Source organism: Prenolepis imparis, unplaced genomic scaffold, assembly GCF_030444845.1.
Source record: "Prenolepis imparis isolate NDT839.2.m4 unplaced genomic scaffold, iyPreImpa1.0 SCAF_13, whole genome shotgun sequence".
Classification (NCBI taxonomy): domain Eukaryota; kingdom Metazoa; phylum Arthropoda; class Insecta; order Hymenoptera; family Formicidae; genus Prenolepis; species Prenolepis imparis.
Window position 1 is genome coordinate 5202760 of NW_028141171.1, and position 20968 is coordinate 5223727.

Genomic DNA, 20968 nt, shown 5'->3' on the forward strand with positions numbered 1-20968 from the left:
AAAATAAAAAATATTCGACGTTATATTTTAGGAGATTTCCGAATATAAAGACCTTTTGTATTTTCAGAATATTTAATCAAATTTTGTAAAAAAATTCCCTGGAAATTTCCTATCTTATTATCGTTTAAAATTTCAAGTAAAATAAGAAAATTTGCAGCTTTTTGAAACTAAGTTTCTTTGTTGCATGCGCTTTCTACGTTTCTTATTCATACGATTGCAGAAAGTTATCAAGAGTGTAATTTTTCTGGCATTTAATATTGATTTATTAATCGTAAAATTAATTTGGACAACATATCTAAATTCTAAAGATATATATAAAAATATAAAATAAAAATAAAACATAATATAAAAATATAAAATGTAATTTATTATAAACGTCTTTAAGAATACTATTTTATTTTAATTAATTTATTAAATTATTTCTTTAATTATTTATTGAATAAATAAGGGAAGCACTAATTTATTTAAATATTATTAAGAAATTGAATAATTTTTTTATGAAACTTGTACAAGATCTTGTAGTAACAAAATTTCAGTAGAAAAGAGTTCGTCAATAAAAAATCACACATGAGATTTTAATAAAAATTTTAATATTGCAAAGATGTGAAAATATCCGCATTTTTCAAGATAAAAAAAACACCCCTGACAATCCCTGGTCTTCCCAATTTTTTCCAGGAAATAAACACCCTGATTTCACGCCAAAAAAGTTCCGACACATTTTTAACATTTAAAGTTACTCTGGATATCCGGCTTCAATGACAGAAGAAGAATTAAGATCAAAAGCGAGTCGCTTTTTTAATCATCAAAATATCAAAATATCAAAATCTTGTATAAGTTTCATAAAGAAAATTCAATTTTTTAAATAATATTTAAATAACTGAGTACTCCCTAAGATGTTTATAAAAATTCTTTTATATATTTTTGCATCTTTGACGTTTAGATATAGCGATAGATATCGCCCTTCGTTGTTGCCCGAATTAATTTTACGAGTTTTCTTCTTTCAAGGCGGTTTCCCCCACGGCCTCGCAGCTACACTGATCGCGCTACTTACATGCCCTATTACGACTCAATGGGCGCCGAGGTAACTTGGTTTAAGCGCGATAATAAAACGTTACGCGTGCGCGAGAGGCGCGTTTATTTTATCGTCTCGAGCTCTCTCGCGCGGCAAACGCGGACGTGTCAGATCGAGGTGAACAAAGGGGCTATTAGCCTCGCGATTTATCCACGCTTCGCTTTGTTGTCCGGTAATTGACGCCGGGGTTTCCGAACGGAGTCCGTTATGGGAAAACCCGTTTCGCGTTTCGCCGTCGTCGGGGTTTCTGCGCTTCGACGGAAGGGTCACACAAGGCCCTTTCGCCCTTTCACCCTCTCTCCCATTTTCCACGCTAACGAAGTTATTCCCCGAGACAATACGTCCAGAGTTATTCGCGAAATTTCGCGCAAATTGCCGACGAACTGACGCCCTAGGGCTCTCCTCCTTCCATATTGTTCCCTTTGGTCTCCTTCGTACAGGGAGAGACTTCAAATGCAGATTTCGCGTTAAACAGTCTCTTTATCGGCGTAATTTTACAACGTCAAATTAGATATAATATTTGTTTGTCAAGAAGCTTGTCTTATTATGCACTGAAATAATTTTCTCTTAGAATTTACCCTGAAAATCATGGTAATCGTGGGACAATATGGTATATGGACAATATGGTATATGGAAAGAATTTTATGAGAATTTCTGATTAATATTTATCACAATAAAAATTTTACTAAACTGCATAGTAAAATTAATCAAACATATTTTATATTTTATTGTAATAGATATTATTATTAATATTTAATAAAATTCTTTCCATACCATATATTGTCCCATGGTTACCATGATTTTCAGGGTAAACTCTAAGAGAAAATTCTCTCTGTGTGCTTTTCTCGTAAACGGTGGCTCGTTGATACTTAATATTTCTATTTAAAATCAAGAGACAAAATTCGTGAAATTAACAAATGACAGATACGTGAAAGGACTTAATTGCACCGGCGTCAATTATTGCACGCCATCGTGATTAACGAACTCTATTTTCTTTTTTGTAAAAAAAGCGAGCCTTTCGAGCGTGCCTTTTCGCCTCGTTAAGAGCGAAAACGACTCGTTGTTCGAGAGAAAAACGTTTCTCTCAGTTGTTCCTCGCTGAAAGGTTCTCAAAGAAAGGGAACCGACATTCTCCTCTCCGGCGACGCTCGTTGCTCGCCAGATGGTTGAAAACGAAACGGTCGTAAAACCGTCGTCCGGCCACAAAAGCACCGATATATGTGTATATCGACAAACACGCGAGAGCTTGGAGGAGATTTGGAAAAACCTGACCCAATTTCTCCGCCAACACTGTCGATTATCATCGTCACACGTGCGTTTTCGCGACCCTTATCACGTGCAACCGAGTTTAAACGCGACCCTGCATACATATTCCCTCCACGTTTCAAACGCGGAGACGTTTAAACCGCTATTTACAACGGATAAATACATACACGTGGACTTTTGATCAATGAACGACGTCGCTTGTTTCGAGCCAGAGGTGTCGGAGAATAAAGAAACGACTGTCAATGGTGACGATGATTATAGCCGAGATCGAAAGCGCGAATTCTCGTTAAATTAACAGGTAAAATATCGCGACTGAAGAGACGGAATGCTTCCTTATACATGTCACCGTATATTTTTCCAACGTTTCGAGACAAGTGACAGGACAGAAACGCGACAAACAGCGTCAGGCAACGACAGGTGAGGGAGGGAAGAAGGGGCGGTAGTGCCTGTTTAAAAGTCGATTCGATTGTTCGGTCATGCGTGCCCAGTTTCGCAGGCGGAAAAATAGATAGATAGATGGAGAGAGATTCTGACATCCCCGCTTAGGACGCATGAAATGAAAATTTTATCGATCGCCAGAAGTATCCCCTTCGTCCGAATAGAGTAAATTGCGATGCCGCTTTATAGAAGCTTTATACACCGAGTTGCCTGGCAGGAGTCTTCGCCGAGTAAATCGAGAGAAAAATAAGGTCGGGAGAGAACCTTATAAAAATTCTGCAATGCGGATGAATATTTAACGGTACATTTCGACGGCGTGCCGTCGAAAATGTTGTTTAAGAAAACGAAGGATAGAATAATTGCCCATCGTTTCCTTAAACATTTAATAGAGAAAAAAATTTTGCGAATTTTATTATATTATATAAAATAATTTATTATATTATATAAAGTAATTTATTATATTATATAAAATAATTTATTATATTATATAAAATAATTTATATTTATATTTTATATAATAATACAAATAATTTATATTATATAAATTACCCATCGATTTCTTAAATCACGTTTAATAAAAGAAAATTGCGAGTTTCATTATATTAATCTTTCCCTCGCGAACAATATAGCTAAATCAGTATCGCGTTTATAAAGATCGCTTCGATGTCCCAAGGATGACGCGAGATAAAAATATTTTCGGCGGGATAATCCCTCCGACAATATACATATATATGTGTTTCCCGAATATCTCTCGGGATATTCCAAAAATATCATCTCGCACTTCGCGTCGCTACACGCAACATTTCACAGTTATTGACTCCGATTTTCTCGCCTCGTGTCCATAAAAAGGTTGAGGGGCCTATTACCATAATTTCCGTTTTTGGTTTTCTCTCTGGAAGCTACTCCCCATGAACATTCTTCGTATCAATCGAGTTTCATCTCGCCTTCGGAGACAAAATCTTTTCGTCATCTCGAACAGCCGAAAGCGAACTCTACTACAACATCTCACAGTGTGAGAGAGAGTATCATGAGAAGAGTGTATAATTACCGGAATAAATCTCCGGAGAGTCTCGGAGCAACTTTTAAACGGCGAGAGACGCCAAGAAGTAGCGCGGAAGAGAAGGATTTATGTCCAGGATCGAGAGAAAAAAAAAAGTCGATTATTGACCCAAGGGCCTTGTGCTACATTGTGTATTGCGTATATCACTCCTACACGTATATAGCGAGGTACCGAATTTTTCGACGAACCGCTCTATGAACTGGCTGGCGCCAAAAAGGTTATTCCCCTCTCTTACGCAACGCGTAAAAAAAATATCATCGTAGAAAAAAAATCACCCACTAAATAAATTCGTGGCGCCTCATATTTCGTATCGCCCTCTCTTTCTCTTAAAAAATATCATTGTCTACAAAAAAATATTAACTACACAGAGAGAATTTTCTCTTAAAATTTACCCTGAAAATCATGGTAATCGTGGGACAAGATGGTATGGAAAGAATTTTATGAGAATTTCTCTGATTAATATTTATCACAATAGAAATAATATCTCTATTACAGTAAAATATAATAAAATATAAAATATGTTTGATTAATTTCACTATGCAGTTAAGTAAAATTAATCGAATATGTTTTATATTTTATTGTGCGATCAATATTATTATTTTTATTGTGATAAATATTAATCAGAGAAATTCTCATAAAACTCTTTCTATACCATATTGTCCCACGATTACCATGATTTTCAGGGTAAATTTTAAGAGAAAATTCTCTCAGTGTACCATAGTTAAATTTCAAGTGCCTCTATGTTATGCCTGAAATTTAATTATCATGTCTAAATTTTAACTCTCTATAGTAATTAATATTTTTAACTATAATTCAACGGGGAATTCCCTATTAAACTGTAGCTTTAAAAAAATATTACCTATTATAATATCATAATATAACTATACTATAATATTATAATTAATATTTTTTCCGTATATTACATTTATTTATATCAATTCAGTTTACATATAAAAATTAAAGAAATTATATAAAGATCAGGGCGTTTTATCGTTCGATTAGTGAGTTCGAACTATAAGGTTAGCGAAGAAGTTTGATTAAATCGGAAAGATGTTTCAACTTTTATAGTTCAATCTCTTGATCGGGACTCATCCGATTTCATCGAGCATGCAATGCAGAATAAAATGAGGAAGCTCGACGTAAAATTTATTCCGTTATTGTATGCGATTTGCAAAATCGAGCGCGAAGGTGACCGCCGATACGCGAATGCCAGGCATTATTATTATTATATCGTAATATATATCCGGGGAGGAAAATAAAATATATGCGTGCGTGAAGTGCCGTTGAATATCTCCGATAGGCGAAGCAAAAACCTGGATTGACGTTATACGAGTGGCGCGATAAAACGTTAACTCTACGGCTAAATTGTAATCGCATAAAATGCAAAATGTCCGGTTGTCCGGATGACGTTATTTTACATCGACGCAAATTTACATATCGTATATATATCGGGAACAATAGCCTCTCTCCACCAATTGCAAAATAATTTAGAAATTAAATTCGACAGTAATTTTTTAATAAAATTCAGTAATATATCTTTTTCTTTATCGATACACGTAAAAGAAAGATTAAAACGACAGGCATTATTTATCGCCCGTGTTTTATATTAAAAAGAAAGAGTTTGCGAGAGAAATAAATTTCGAGGAAATAAAATTTTATTTCTTCATCAATTGACGTTGCCCAATAACATCTCCGTTCGAAGTCTTTTACAAAGGCTTTTAATATCCTTTAAATCGCGAAGGGGAATATAATTCACGCGAATTATGCACTCTCGTTCATATTTTTTTTTCGAGAAGCATTGCATGTACAGAAATGCCACAAGTCCAAGTGGACATGAAAAGCAGTTAATAGTAGCTGATTCGCGAGAAATCGGACGGCCGCTAATGACGGTAATGGCCGACCATCAGTACAGAAAAATAATTCCATCGAAGATACGGAGCAAAGTACCAATTACGCGCGGGAGCATAAAGCGAGAATTAAAGTGGCATAAATAAGTTTTTTTTTTTTTTTTTTTTTTTTATTATCGCTACGTGACTAAAGAGTCACGACGGACGATCTCGGAGGAAGGGGAGTGTCGCGTAAGAAGCGGAAGGGAACGATGGAATATAATGTTGCCACCCACGCGGAAATTAATTGCAATCTACCGCGATACGACTTAATTAAGATCAACAATTAAACGAATCTATGTGTGTGTGTGTCGTACGGACAATTGAACGTATCCAACAATTGTTTTCTCTTCACCATCCCGTTTCCCGCAAATGGCCGATTAGTCTGCCAGACGATATGAATGCATGCGCAAACTATATATATGCATTACAAATGCAACCGCGAATGCACAGGGTGTCCCGGAATTCGCAAATAATCTTCGATTCATCAGATGAGTCCTATGTATATAATTACTAAAGAGGCAATTTACAAGACACTTTATCGAAACAAAAATGGCTGCAATGACTACGCACAGAGAGAATTTTCTCTTAGAATTTACCCTGAAAATCATGACACAATGTGGTATGGAAAGAATTTTATAAGAATTTCTCTGATTAATATTTATCACAATAAAATATAAAATGTTTGATTAATTTTATTAAAAGTATAGTAAAATTTATTAAAATTATGGTAAAATTAAATGAAACATATTTTTAAAATTCTTTTCATTATACCATATTGTCCCACGATTACGACTTTCAGAGTAAATTTTAAGAGAAAATTCTCTCTGTGTATATTGGTCTAGTCTAGCTGGAAAAAATTTTCCTAGGATTTAATATCGAAAATAATTTCTGAGACACCCCCTATAGTATCTGCGTTCACATACACACACATATACCCAGACACTTTTAACTAGCTGTTATTACGGGTATGTCGGTTGTTACACTGGTTAATAAATCGAAATGTCAAACTCGACATTAGTATCTTGCTTATCGCGAGCCAAAGTGCAAAATTGGCACGCACGTTTGAGCAATTTGTCTCAAATATCGTTCATTTACAATTTACATAATCACAGAATTGTCGTAAAATAACTATTCTTTTTTTAATATAGAAGCAAAAGCATATCCTACATTTCGTGCAAATAATCTTTTGTCTTTAATTAATATTTCAAATTTATATATTTCAAAGTATTCGTTTGTAAATTTCATTCAGATGGTAGGAAGCATCGATGTTACAATTACATAAATGAATAAAATTATGATATAATCGTATGTAAAAGATTGCGCTTTCTATTATTCATTACGTTTTCACAGTATTTAGCTATTACTATATTAACTTATTTATAGACAAAAACGCTTCAGTATCACATATAACCGAATATACTAATCATTTCTCAAAGCGTTTGCTTCAATAGATAGAAAAGCAGAAATATTTGCTTTTTATGTGACTCATATAGTCGCATAGAGTCTCCAGGTCTCGTCATTTAGGATGTTATCAGAGAAGAAGGTCGTAATAAAATCTAACGGGAATGAGTCATCTTTATCTGAATAAAAAACTATACAGATATATCAGTATGTCGGTATAATATCATAGGAAAACTATTTCCGACAATTCTCGCAAAGCTACTAGTTCTTAAAATACTAATGTTGATTTAACGCGACGTTTAAAAAATTCAATAATAAAATACAATATATACTCGATATGTCTGTGTATGTCTGAATCTCATTATTCATAAGGAGGGAGGGGGGATATCAAGTGTACACGTCTGCGATCGAATTATGTCTATTTCATCACCCACTTATGAGGTCGGCGATCTCGCTTATATAACACACGATACAAAAAAAAAGAAAAGAAAGAAAGAATCAGGTTGCACCTTGAACAACCGAGACGATCTCCGGTCATTGACATTTTTTTTCAAAGCACGTTTGCGATAAATGCACTTTTTGATGTAGCTTATCAAGAGAACGCAAGGGGGTATTATTAAAAGTAATAATTGATTAAAAAATCCACCGTATATGTCGGGAGTCACGGACGCTATCGCTACACATAAGGTGATCGAACGGTACATATTCAACGCGATAGGATCGTTTTATCGTTTTATGTACGTCAACATCATATTACGTGCGATATATCCCATCGCGCGTCCCGCGTTGCATATAATGCAGCTCAAACATACTCGCCATCGCGCATTTACGAGGATACGTAGCTTTCAAGGGGAAGATTTCGCGTCCTTTTAAAGCGAAACGATAAACCCCCCCGCCGTCTAAACACGCTGCCGGCCGTGAGACAACAGTGTACCGGGTTACGGCACTTGTTTGCCTGGCCTAAAACAACACGTCTTCTCTGCTCGAGTGGCGTGTGGAGAAAGAAGTCTGTGTATGTATATGTATATGTGTGTGTCGCCGGTCTTATCACGCGTGCGTGCACGCGTGCGTGCACGCGTGAGCGTGACAAACAGACTCACACCCGAGCCTGACCGATCCAGCAATTTCGGTCGAGCACGATTAACACAAAATACTGAACGCTGAATCGCAAGTTAAACGGCATGAAATTATATATTTTAGCACATCCTCCGGTAACACGCAAACAAAATCATTTATACATATATTATGTAGGTATTTAAAAATTCACTTATCTGTTTAAGAAAAAACACATGTAACAAAATAATTTATCGAAATGAAATAAAATATACAGAGAATTTTCTCTTAGAATTTACCCTGAAAATCAATCGTGGGACAAGAATTTTAAAAATATGTTTGATTAATTTTACCGTACTTTTAGTAAATTTTACTATACTTTTACTAAAATTAATCAAACATATTTTATATTTTATTGTGATAGATATTATTATTTTTTATTGTGATAAATATTAATCAGAGAAATTCTCATAAAATTCTTTCCATACCATATTGTCTCACGATTACCATGATTTTCAGGATAAATTCTAAAAGAAAATTCTCTCTGTGTATTTATGTATACATTTTTGTCTTATATTATATAATAAAATAATTTAATAAAATATATATAATAATATGTAATAATAATTAATAATTATAATAATTATAATTAATAATAATAATAATTTTATTATTATATATATAATATATAATAAAACAAAAAAGAAAAATATATACATATTCTTTGTTAATCAATTATTTTGTTATATGCATGCATTTTTTAAAAACAGATAAGTAAATGTTCGCGTTATAAAGAAAACAAATGTTACGAGGCGTGATCGAAATTAGGACAAATCTCATGTGTGCGTGGCGTGTGCGTGTGGGCCATTTGCCACACATTTCGTCGACGTTCCACACATGATCCGATAAAAAGTGCGGCCATTTCGAGTGGAACGAATCAAGGCATTGCCGAACCAAGCCATAAAAGTCGAGTTGGACTCGTTCTCTCGATATCAAAGGTAAGAAAAAAATATCTCTCTCCTCTTCGGCGAGAAAAACCGCGCGAGCGATAAAAAAATTAATCTTACGCGAGATTTATTGCGAGTATTGTGACGCTCGCTAAATCTGGAGTAATCAATAAAGAATTGCAAAGAAAATGATAGATGTTTGCGCGAATTAGTGATAAACGCAGAATTGACTATTTGCTTTCTTTTTTACTCTATAAGAGGCAAAAAATAATCGCAGCTCTCTGCGAATCTGAAGTTAGATTTTTACGAGACTTTGCGATATATGCGAATAGAAAGACAGCGATGTTTAAAGAAATCTTTCAGAAGAAAATAATAGACAAACGTAATTCACACTTATTTGTTAAAAAATACACATAACGAAATAATTTAAAAAGAAAAAAAATATATATATCTTTTAAATATATATTTTATAAATTATTAATTTCTTTGCGTTAAAATTTATAGCAAGCAGCATTTCTTATTTTCTATGAATGATCGTATAATAAAATCTTTTATTATTGGATAATATTATTTAACAATTATTATTAATTGAATAGCTAATATTTAACTGATGTAAATATAATTACTGTTGCATCAGAAAATATTTTAATATAATTATTCTAATTTTTGTTACGTGTATTTTATCAAATTTACATAGTTTTATCAAGAAATGTCAAAACGAAGATTTAATTTCAAGAAACACCTTTTTTATGCATACACAGAAATAATTATTCTGTCACAACTTGTTCGGAGCTATTCAAGGCTGTCGAGGGATTACGTCTATTATTTGACAAAGGGCACCATTCATGGCATTCATCCTACACTACACACATTATAGCCACAGCGACGTAGGTACATATAGATAGATACAAGACATTATCCCTTACCGAAGAAACATCGTTATCCCTTTCGGGATAAAACAAAGCTAATGAATTCTTTCTTCTATCTTATGGATATCATGTGTCAACCTTGTTCTTTAACATAATATACCTATCTATAAAATTTATTAACATATAAATATATGCCAGACTGAACGCTTATTAATTTAATTACCAACGACTATTTCAATATCGCGATAAAATTCGAATTTAAAATATTCTTTTTCTAGACGTAACATTAGCTTTTATCTTTCCATGTAGAAGGAGAGAAGAAAGGGGCTCCCCTTATATATTCGGACCTCTTACTTTATATGTAAATAGCTACGCTACTGCCTCCAAATACATACGGATCAATTCAACCGTGTAAACGCCATCCACCATGACTGAATAATCTAAGGTACGTCTCTCTCTATATCTCTCAACACGTGTCCGCATTACGACTCCCAAGGATGTACACATTCTGTCGCCGTATTACGCACGATGAATACCGATTGCCCCGACTATTAATCGACACGGTTCCTCTGTTTCGGCCACTTAAATCTTCAACCAGGGTCATGTTCGAATTTATAATCGCAATTTCTCGAGCCAGTCCAGAACCCATTACACACTGTATTTATTTACCATTTATTTATACCATGTATTATTCCGCAAGATAACTGCATATTCGAACGCGATTATAAATGTCACAATACATTGTTGTGAGAGAATTTTCTCTTAGAATTTACCCTGCGAAAATCATGGTAATCGTGGGACAATATGGTATGGAAAGGATTTTATAAGAATTTCCCTGATTAAGTAATATTTATCACAATAAAAATAATATCTATCACAATAAAATATAAAACATGTTTGATTAATTTTAATAAACTGCATAGTAAAATTAAACATATTTTATATTTTATTGTAATAAATATTATTTTTATTGTGATAAATATTAATCAGAGGAATTCTCATAAAATTCTTTCCATACCATATTGGCCCGCACGATTACCATGATTTGCAGAGTAAATTCTAAGAGAAAATTCTCTGTGTATTAGAAAAAAAGAATCCCTCTCTCTCTCTTTCTTCCAAAATATCCAGAAAAGGAATTATATTTTTACCGTTTTCTATCTCCGAAAAATAGTTGCATACAATAAAATGACATCATGCACCCTTCTTTTTTCACACACGCATCGTAAAATTAAAAATAAAATATTTCAATCAACGTACAGCTCCGATCAAAAAAAACGTACAGAATAAAAATGACTGATGTTTTACGCGCAAATAAATGCGATAATAATAGCTAATACTCTGGCAGAATATTTGCGAATTACCGAACGCGCGCGAGCAAACACATTAATCAGCAGGAAGAGAGAAGAAGCGGGCGTCTTTCTCTCACTCTTCTCTGCCGGACCGAGTCACACGAGTGATCTGTGCTTCGACGACGACGTATCTGCCGATATGGGCGCGGGTTCCCAAGGTCGCTTGGATAAAATCCGATAATTTAATTCAAGCGATTTGACCGGCTAGATTTCGAGAGCGAAATATGTACCTTCCCTCCCCCGCCATCCACTCTTCCTTCCATCATCTTTCTCTCGCTCTATCACGAAGACCAGCCGCACAATAGTCATCGGAGAAATATCTTTTGATGGGAAAAAAAGGCCACGGCGAATATATATGTACAGAGTGATCTAGTTCGTTCTTAACTTTCATAATAGATCTTTAAATTTACAAACGAATTATAAAGCCGATCTTCCCCTTTAGCAATTTTCTGATTTTAGAACTTCCTTACAACTTTTTCCGATGAAAAAAATCAATTTCATATTCATTAAAGAATTCGTCATTAAAAGTTTGAGCGGAGTTTCTGGGACACCTTGTGAAAAAATAAGATGAGCGAAGGCAGAGAAAAGAGAAAGAGAAAGAGAAAATAAACTCAGGTGGAAAATACGAAAACGAAGGAGAGGAAGCAACGAGGAGGGATAAGAGGAGGAGGAGAAGAAAAGAAAGGAGGACCGAGGTCGCGAACAAAGGAAACTTCACGAGTTCGATGCTCCCTTCTTATCAGTAGATAGCAGTGTTATAACCAAGGCGCGAGAGAGAGAAAGAGAAAGAGAACGGCTGTCTCATTGGTCGCCAACGATGTGACGTCATTGTATTGATTGCCGGTCTGCCACGTGACAGCCGCACATTTCTCTCTCTTTCTCTGTCTCTCCGTTCTTATGATCTGTCCTCGTCGCACTCTGATCACCCCTGTGTCCCACTGGCCGATTCGAGGCCGATGATGCACAAAGAGACCTTAGGTCTTCTCTCCTGAACTAGGAAGCACGCAAACACTTCCGGCTCGGCCGTAAATCTCGAGAATTGCGACGAGTCGAGTTTCCGGATGGCGCCGTACGTCTTATAAATTATAAATGACGTTTATGCGCAATTTCAAGATAAATCGGAAAGAACTCTTTAGATTTCAGATGAAGGCTACGGGTAGAGCAAAGTCGTATATGTTATCAAGACGTCGGGCTAGGATTTCATACAAACATTCGAAAATTTCAGCTGACACATCGACTTGGCCTTGCTCCATTTAAGAATGTATTTTAAACAAACTTGTAAATCTTTATATTTTAAAATTCGATGCATTTTTTATTTTAATCTCAATTATACTGCAAGACTATGATAATCAATATGATAAAATATCTAATATCAACAAAATAAGCTTTTACATAAAAACTGCAATCAATTAATCGAATTGCAATAAATCTCACTAAAACTGATCACTATAAATAATTCAAATTATTTTTAAATTAAATTTTAATATTAATTTAATACTCTTTTTAAATTTTATGTTATTACAATATTACATTCCTCGCGGATTAGATTAAATTTGATGACTTAATTCGAGATTGTGTTGCGAGCGAAATTGTAAATAATGAATGTAACACGCAATATACATATATTTGTATAGCAAGAAACGCCGACAGTTTTTTTTTTTATAGCTTTAAAGTCTTTCCGATTTATCTGCAGATAATACATACTTCTAGTGACTTATATATATAATAACACTTGAGTTTCTCTCGAGATATAAAAAATTCCCTCCCTCCAATATATTATAAATTTAACATGTTTATCTTTTCATCAACATTCTTAGCGGTATATATCCCTCGTATATACTCTCTCGTACACCAAAGATATTATTCAGCCGCTTATGTAATCATTAATCGGAACATTAGCGCGATGGAAGAAAATTTATCGCGACGAGTTCGCCCACCGGTCGCAAAAAAGCAGACTCGCGGCCGGTTTTGAATAGTTCAGCGTCAAAAGGAAGGGGCCCCTGGGTCTTTCACTCGGCAAAAGCCTTAAACATCGCCGTGGTGATGTAAAGAAAAAAAAAGAAGAGAAAAATATCGGGAAGAACCTGCCGAAGGAGAGGCGAGAAGGCGGCCTATGACCGGGCCCGTAAACAACGTTGGAAACTAAAACCCAGATCTCCGAAACCAGTTCCAGCGGTTGGAAAATAATTTTACGACATGGGGGGACCACGAGAAGGATATATCTAAATGGAGAAAGGGGGACAAAGGGAGAGAGAAAGGAGAGGAGAGAGAGCGGCGTTTATTTCCGCCTTAGGGAAGGACCTTTCAAGGACGGGCACCAAGAAACGTAAGTCTGCTTAGAGATGCGCGAAGAATGTGAAAGATTCATCATAAATAACGTTCGAAAAGCCTTCCATTACACGTACAGAGGATATGTGTTCAAAATATTTAATAATAACAAGTTTTAAAGAAATTAAAAAACTACACCCGATGATATTTCATACGACACAAAGAGTTATTCTGGTTTCCAACAGAGAGGGAGTATCGTTTTATTCACCGACCCCCCACCGAATGTAGCGCTATATAACAACCGAGATCTTTCGATTCTGGCATAGGATAGGAGAGAAATAAATTTCAAAAGGGGGGAGAAAGAAAGGAGAGATGCCGAGTAATCGTGACAGGTATATGTCTCGACGAAAACAGAGGAAAAAGGATCCCTCGCGCGGGTGGAAGAGGGAAAAGAGGACGAGGGGGTAGAAAAAAAAGGAGAAAATTCGATAATCGTGTTCGTGTCCCGGGAGGGATACGAAGCCATCCGCCGCTGAAACTCGTCAGGCGTGTTAAAGGAAACGAAGGGAAGAAGGAAGAGAGGAAAAGAAGCCAAAAGGGGTTGAAAAAAGAGAAAGAAAGGGAAATCGAAAACGGGGTGGCGCGGCGAATAAAAATAGACGAGCCGCCGTCTGATATTGCGCAAAGACGGCCGCTTTATTTTACCTTCCTCCATTTGCCTCTCCCTCGTAGAAACTGGGCGCGAACGAAAATAAACCGGGCTACACATCGTGCGGCGAATTTCCAATTTCCCGCAGAAATTACACCGACACGCCGCTCGATTGCGTAACGAGAGCGAAACGTTAAACATGCTAAACAGCGCGTTTTTTTTATATCCGTAATAACGAATGATGATGCTGACAAGGCGAGAAGGGAGTCAGATAGAGAGCTGATACTTATAGCTAGCGAATTTTCCTTCTTTTTCTCCTTTGTTGGAAAAGACCTCATTGTTAAGATCTGTGGTTGAATAACTAAGCACCCTCGGTCGCACGATGCTGCTAAGGATTAGCTTAAATCAACAAGCTACCGAGTTTAGTCGCTAACGAGTTTCTAACGAGTGAATCATCTTGACTCGAGAGAGCTTCACGTTAATAAGTAAACATGGTGACGCGTGAAAAACGTGCGAACGATCGGAAAAAATATTGTATGTGCCAGGAGATATATGTTATGTCGACGTATCTCGAGTGAATTTGTCATGGTCTCTCTTATTGCCGCGAGGTCCACCGTCCACTCGATCGAGGGCGAGGGATGATGAAAGGTGCTGATGAAATTGAATCAAGTGGATACCTCGATAGCACTGCCTCTCCGTATAAGAGATGTTTCGAACACGTAGATAAAATCGACTAAAAGAAGCGTCCGATAACGAAAGTTCGGAAAAAATCATAAATTCTTCAAATATATATATACACACCCGTTATCTCGTATTTTTTTCTAAGTTACTTTATTTATGATTGGCATGAGTATTCGTACTTTTGATTTTGATACAATTTTTTCTTCTCTATACAGAGAATGTTTTTTTAGAATTTGCCCTGAAAATCATGGTAATCGTAGGACAATATAGTATGGAAAGAATTTTATGAGAATTTCTCTGATTAATATTTATCACAGTAAGAAATAATAATATCTATCACAATAAAATATAAAATATTTGATTAATTTTATTAAAAGTATAATAAAATTTACTAAAAGTATGATAAAATTAATCAAACATATTTTTAAAATTCTTTTCATACCATATTGTCCCACGATTACTATGATTTTCAAGATAAATTCTAAGAGAAAATTCTCTATGTAGTTATTCACACGTAATGTTAAATAATTATTATAATAAATTTCATTAAAATTAATTTTCTTGAAAATAAAATGAGTTATTTTTCAATTAAAATTAATTTCAACTCTTTTCAATAATTCTAGATTATTAATAATTTTAATTAAATATTTCATAAATCTAAATAAAAAATTTAATAATTTCATTTCCATATAATTTTCTAAATTATACGTTATATTATAATATATTCGTTGCAGAGATTAAATCTATTTTTCCCGATTGAAAATGATCGGCGCATAAACACGTAATCGAGCTATAAATGTTATATGAGGAACGTTTTACGTGTTTTCAAGGACGAAAATTCTTAATCCAACGTTAAAGCACAGGCTGATGAAAGAGGGATGAAGCTGATGCAAGATCGAAAATTCTTATATGTGTCATACACCAGTCTTGCACGTTACGAAGGACAAATTATTCGAAAACACAGCTGCTTCCTATAAATGCACGCAATAGTAGCTCACGATTGCATGGCACGCTCGACGCGGCCGTAATAAAAATAGATAAAGAATGAATATTCATATACACTGCCGACTTTGTTTACGAGAAACCGTCCGGATTTCTAATTTAAATTCGTAGTTCTAACTAAACGACTGTTAATTTCCAACCAGCTGACCATTTTTTCTCGACACTCATCTATGATCTAATCTCGTCGTACGTGTCGCGACTGATAATACAGCAATTTAAAAAATGTGTTTAAAAATAAAACAATTCAATACAGAGATGAAAAAATATATGCATCGAAAGTGATACGAAAGCGAATAAATTGTAAACTTTATCGTATGTTTTTTTCCGTTAAACAAATTATCTCATCGCCTAATAACGAATCGTCCGCGTCCATTGTAGATTATTTTTTTTTGTTACATATTACACTGTTGTGAGAGAATTTTCTCTTAGAATTTACCCTGAAAATCATGGTAATCGTGGGACAATATGGTATGGAAAGAATTTTATGAGAATTTCTCTGATTAATATTTATCACAATAAAAATAATATCACAATAAAATATAAAACATGTTTAATTAATTTTATTATTGTAATAGATATTATTATTTTTATTGTGATAAATATTAATCAGAGAAGTTCTCATAAAATTCTTTCCATACCATATGGTCCCACGATTACCATGATTTTCAAGATAAATTCTAAGAGAAAATTCTCTCTGTGTACGATGTTATGTTACATTATCGAAAGCCAAAAAAATATCGTGATTGCGAGCCACGATTAAATCGATGATTACCTGATTTATCACCTGATTACCAAATCACCAGCAATGACTTATCAAGGCACGTGCTCGCACGTGGCAAAGAATAATACATTATCGTCCCGATTTAATCACGATTAAATTAGTATATGAACCAGTATCGCGATATTTTTTTCTTTTTTTCATTCGAATAGAATTAATCATCGCTCGCGGCCAGCGAACTGGAATTGGTAATCGAGATTGTCTTTCACAAAGCGAGGAAGACAAAGAAAACGGGATATTCAGTCCTTATTTGTGACAGAGAGTACAAAGAGCAGATCGTATGTATATATATTCGTCATTATCAACGATAAAAGACATCTCGTAACAATACTTTGTGACGATCTTATTCATAAATTGCGTAAAATTCGGAAGTGAATCATGCGCGACAATTAAAAAAAATTATAAAAATATAGATTAAGAAAATCTAGTCCATCTCTTGCTTAAAAAAAAAAAAAAAAAAAAAGAAATCGCTTCTTTCTTCCGGAACAAAACTATTAATTATAAATATAAAATACCCTACATATAAAATCCATTTTCTCAGAAAACATCATTTATCTTTCAACGTCTATACTAGAACTGACCTTGCTTTTCTCTAATGCGTGCCAAATATTTCGATACTTGTCACGTATCGTAAAGTTTCCTTTATACACAATTATTATATCATTTAAGGACGGAGCTGAACAAACTTTCGCGTATATCGTTTAATATTATATATTCGAATGAACCTTCCGGAACTTCTATGCAAAACTTTCGGATAGCCACGTATGTGTCGAGTCAGTCGTTTCCTTCTAATAAAAAAAAACCCGAGAAATTTCTAGAAAGCCGAGGAAAATGATCCGCACGCATAGACGCGTGACGTGTCGTTATCTCGCCTCGAGATCAAGAGAGTGCGTGCGATTAATCAGGTAAGAGAGGGAAACCGGGCGCAAACGGTATATAAAACAAATGCGTAAACAAGGAAGAGGAATCACCGCTCCGTTTTCTCTGTTAAATCCCGAGGCTTCCCAGCAACGTCGAAACACGATCACGCGACTCCGACCTTCCGTCTCTCTCTCCGCTGCCAAGCGGCTGTCTTTTTCTCTCCTTCGCCACTCTCTGTCTTTTTCTCTCTCGCACTCGACCGGCCGGCTGCTCTTTTCTCTCCACCAGCACATTATTGTACTCTATTTCTGCCGATGAGCCGAGTAAGGTCTCGGTGACTTTTCGAATGCGTGTTCGTGCGTGTACGAGAGAGAGAGAGAAAGCAATCTCGAGAGATGCATCTTTCGAGAGTGCACCAAAGACACCGTCGATCTCGAATGTACATGTATAAAGTATCGGACAAAGAAATTTCCAACGAGAAGCAGAGAGTATATATATATTTTTTAGTTAAAAAAAAAAAAGATTGTTTTGAAATAAAAAAAAATAGAAGGAACGTTGTCGTCCGAAGAGAATTTTTATCGCTCATTTTAATCTCAAAAATAGCATTCGGGAACGTGTATTTACGCCTCTTTTACATATAAATGCGTAAATTATTCATATTTTGTTGTACTCTGCGATATTGTGCGATACAAAGAGAAATTGTCGATCGATTCTCGAAAAACGAGAAATAAAAAATGACGAGATTAATTATATATATATGTATACGTTTGAAAATATCTACATGATGAAACAGATTTTTCGTGATAGTTTTATCACGCGTGAAACATTACTTCGTTTGTTTAGTTCAAAAGATAATTACGTAGAACGACATAACAGATAAATCATATTCTCTGCAAATATCCTGAAGAAACACATACAGAAAAATGCGGGGCAAAATTAGCTCTGAAAGAGTAACGCACGCATTCTATTCCGACATACAAAAGTGTTTTATCAGTAACAAAGGTGCTCAGCATCTCGCGTGGAAAGTTCCAGAGAATTTAAAAGTCATCGCGAGTCTGGATTTGTAGAAAAGAATCTCTCCATCTTTTTTGGAACAAGGAATTTTCCACATTGTGCGAGCAACATTTGCGTATCGCCGACTACATTTTCAAGTTAAAAAAAAAAAAAAAAAAAAAAAAAACATGTCCTTACACTTCGTTTACATTTCCGGGAATGCGATATATCGATTGTCAAGAAAATTCGAACGATCGAATTGGCCGCGCAACGAGAACTTATGCACATACACTGAAACCGTCATCGACGCGCGGCCAACTTCGCGTAGCTCTTTCGAGGAAGGCGGAAGGAGCGAAAAAGTGAGGAAAAAAAAGAAAAATATCGGCTCGGACTCACCTCGTTCGGTCCCATTTGGCCCATGCTGCCCATCGTGGGGCGATTCGCGATGGTATCTGCAGCCACCGGCTGCGAATCGTTCACGTTGGCGATAGGAATCTTGGCGGCTTTCGAGAAAGACACCGAAGACAGTTTACGCGCACCCCCCGGCTAGCAACAGTTCCCGATCTATCTCTTTCTCTTTTCTCTCGACGCGCAACGTGATGGCGTAAGCCAACGATCTGGCGACCTATGTATCCGAAATATAATCGACAATTATCACCGGCGAATCGGCGGGCCAGATTCGGCGCGACACGTCCGTCGATTGTCACTGTACGTAACGAGCGGAAGGAGGTTTGATGACGTAGCGCGGTTATTACCAGTCATAATATTATCACAAAAGGGACTCTCGAGTGTCTCCGGGTTAAATCGCAGAGACTATCGTCACACCGTCCTGTACCGGCGCACCAGGCGAGACGAAAGGCCGGACGAGAGAAATCAGGTTACGCTGAATGCGGGAGAGTATCAAAAATCGCGATCCGCACCTCGAGACAGCCGGTTACTAACTGACGCCGCCAAGCGGTGCCTCGAGCTCGAGCGATCATCTGGCCGGCTGCCGGTGGCGAGGTGGTGGGGGAAGGCGCGGTGGTGGGGGAAGGCGCGATGGTGGGGGGAGAGAGATGGAGGAGAACGCACGCCGGTTTTATGCGTGTGTTATTAGTTATTAGACAGCACAATGGAGAAAATATTAGGAATAAATATTAAATATTAGGAATAAGAATTATTTTTTTAAATAATAAAATCGAAAAAACTCTGATATACAAATACAAATTCAAGTATAAAAGGCTCTTATTAACTTATTAGCCCTTATTAGTCCTTTATATCCGAATTTATATTTTTATATTAGTCTTTTTGATTTTTAAAATAATTCTTATTCCTGATATTTAATATTATTTAATATTTATTCCTAATATTTTCTCTATTGTGCGCAGGGCCTTAGTCATATAGCAAGGCCGTACGATTAAGGAGCTCCTAGAGATGTTCAGCATGTGACACGACAGGAGAGAAAGAGAACAGATTTCTGTCACAGCCTCCAAAAAATTATCTCTCTTTAATTTCTTATCACTTTCTCTTTAATTAATATGTATAAGGTTAAACATCGGTGCAGGTTAAAGTTTAATCGCGATTACTCTTACAGCTCTCGCTCTTTCTCCCTTAATTTTTTTCTTTGATGTAAACAAAAAGAAAAGTCAGTAACTTCATTGAGATTTGTGACAAAATGATTTGAAATTATGGTGTGCGATGATACAAATTTATTTTATTTTAATCAGTTTTATATTTATTTGTTTAGATATAAGACAGATATGTAGTGATCTCTTTTATGTATACACGTTGCATATTTATCTTCGAATAATCTATATGACTCTCATAATTTGATAATATAATCCAAATATCTACACTGAGAGAATTTTCTCTTAGAATTTACTCTGAAAATCATGGTAATCGTGGGACAATAAGGTATGGAAAGAATTTTATGAGAATTTCTCTGATTAATATCGCAACAAAATATAAAACATGTTTAATTAATCTTACTAAACTGCATAGTAAAATTAATCAAACATATTTTATATTTTATTGTAATAGATATTATTATTTTTATTGCGATAAATATTAATAAGAAAAATTCTCATAAAATTCTTTCCATACCATATTATCCCACGATTACCATGATTTTTGGGGTAAACTCTAGAGAAAATTCTCTCTGTGTACAAATAATCTAAAAATCAACAAATTCTCCGAGGATTTCAGAATTCTTCCTGTAAATATTTACGCATATTTCTGTCAAGAAAAAGCAGGGAGAAAAAGCGCATGTTGGTCGAGGCTGAAGAGACGACCCTGCACTTTGACGGCTTAGCCGGCCTGATCAGCTGATGCCTTAGCAACAGTGGTATTAACCGCGCTAAATATATCAGAGAGAGAGAGAGAGAGAGTTCACGTTTCGGCACAATGAAACTTG

At 35.5% G+C, this 20968-nt stretch overlaps 1 protein-coding gene across 2 annotated transcripts in view; it reads right to left on the reverse strand.

The window, feature by feature from the left end:
- Sesn (Sestrin) overlaps positions 1-20968 on the reverse strand; it is a 211286-nt gene that overhangs the window by 27061 nt on the left and 163257 nt on the right. The window lies entirely within an intron of this gene.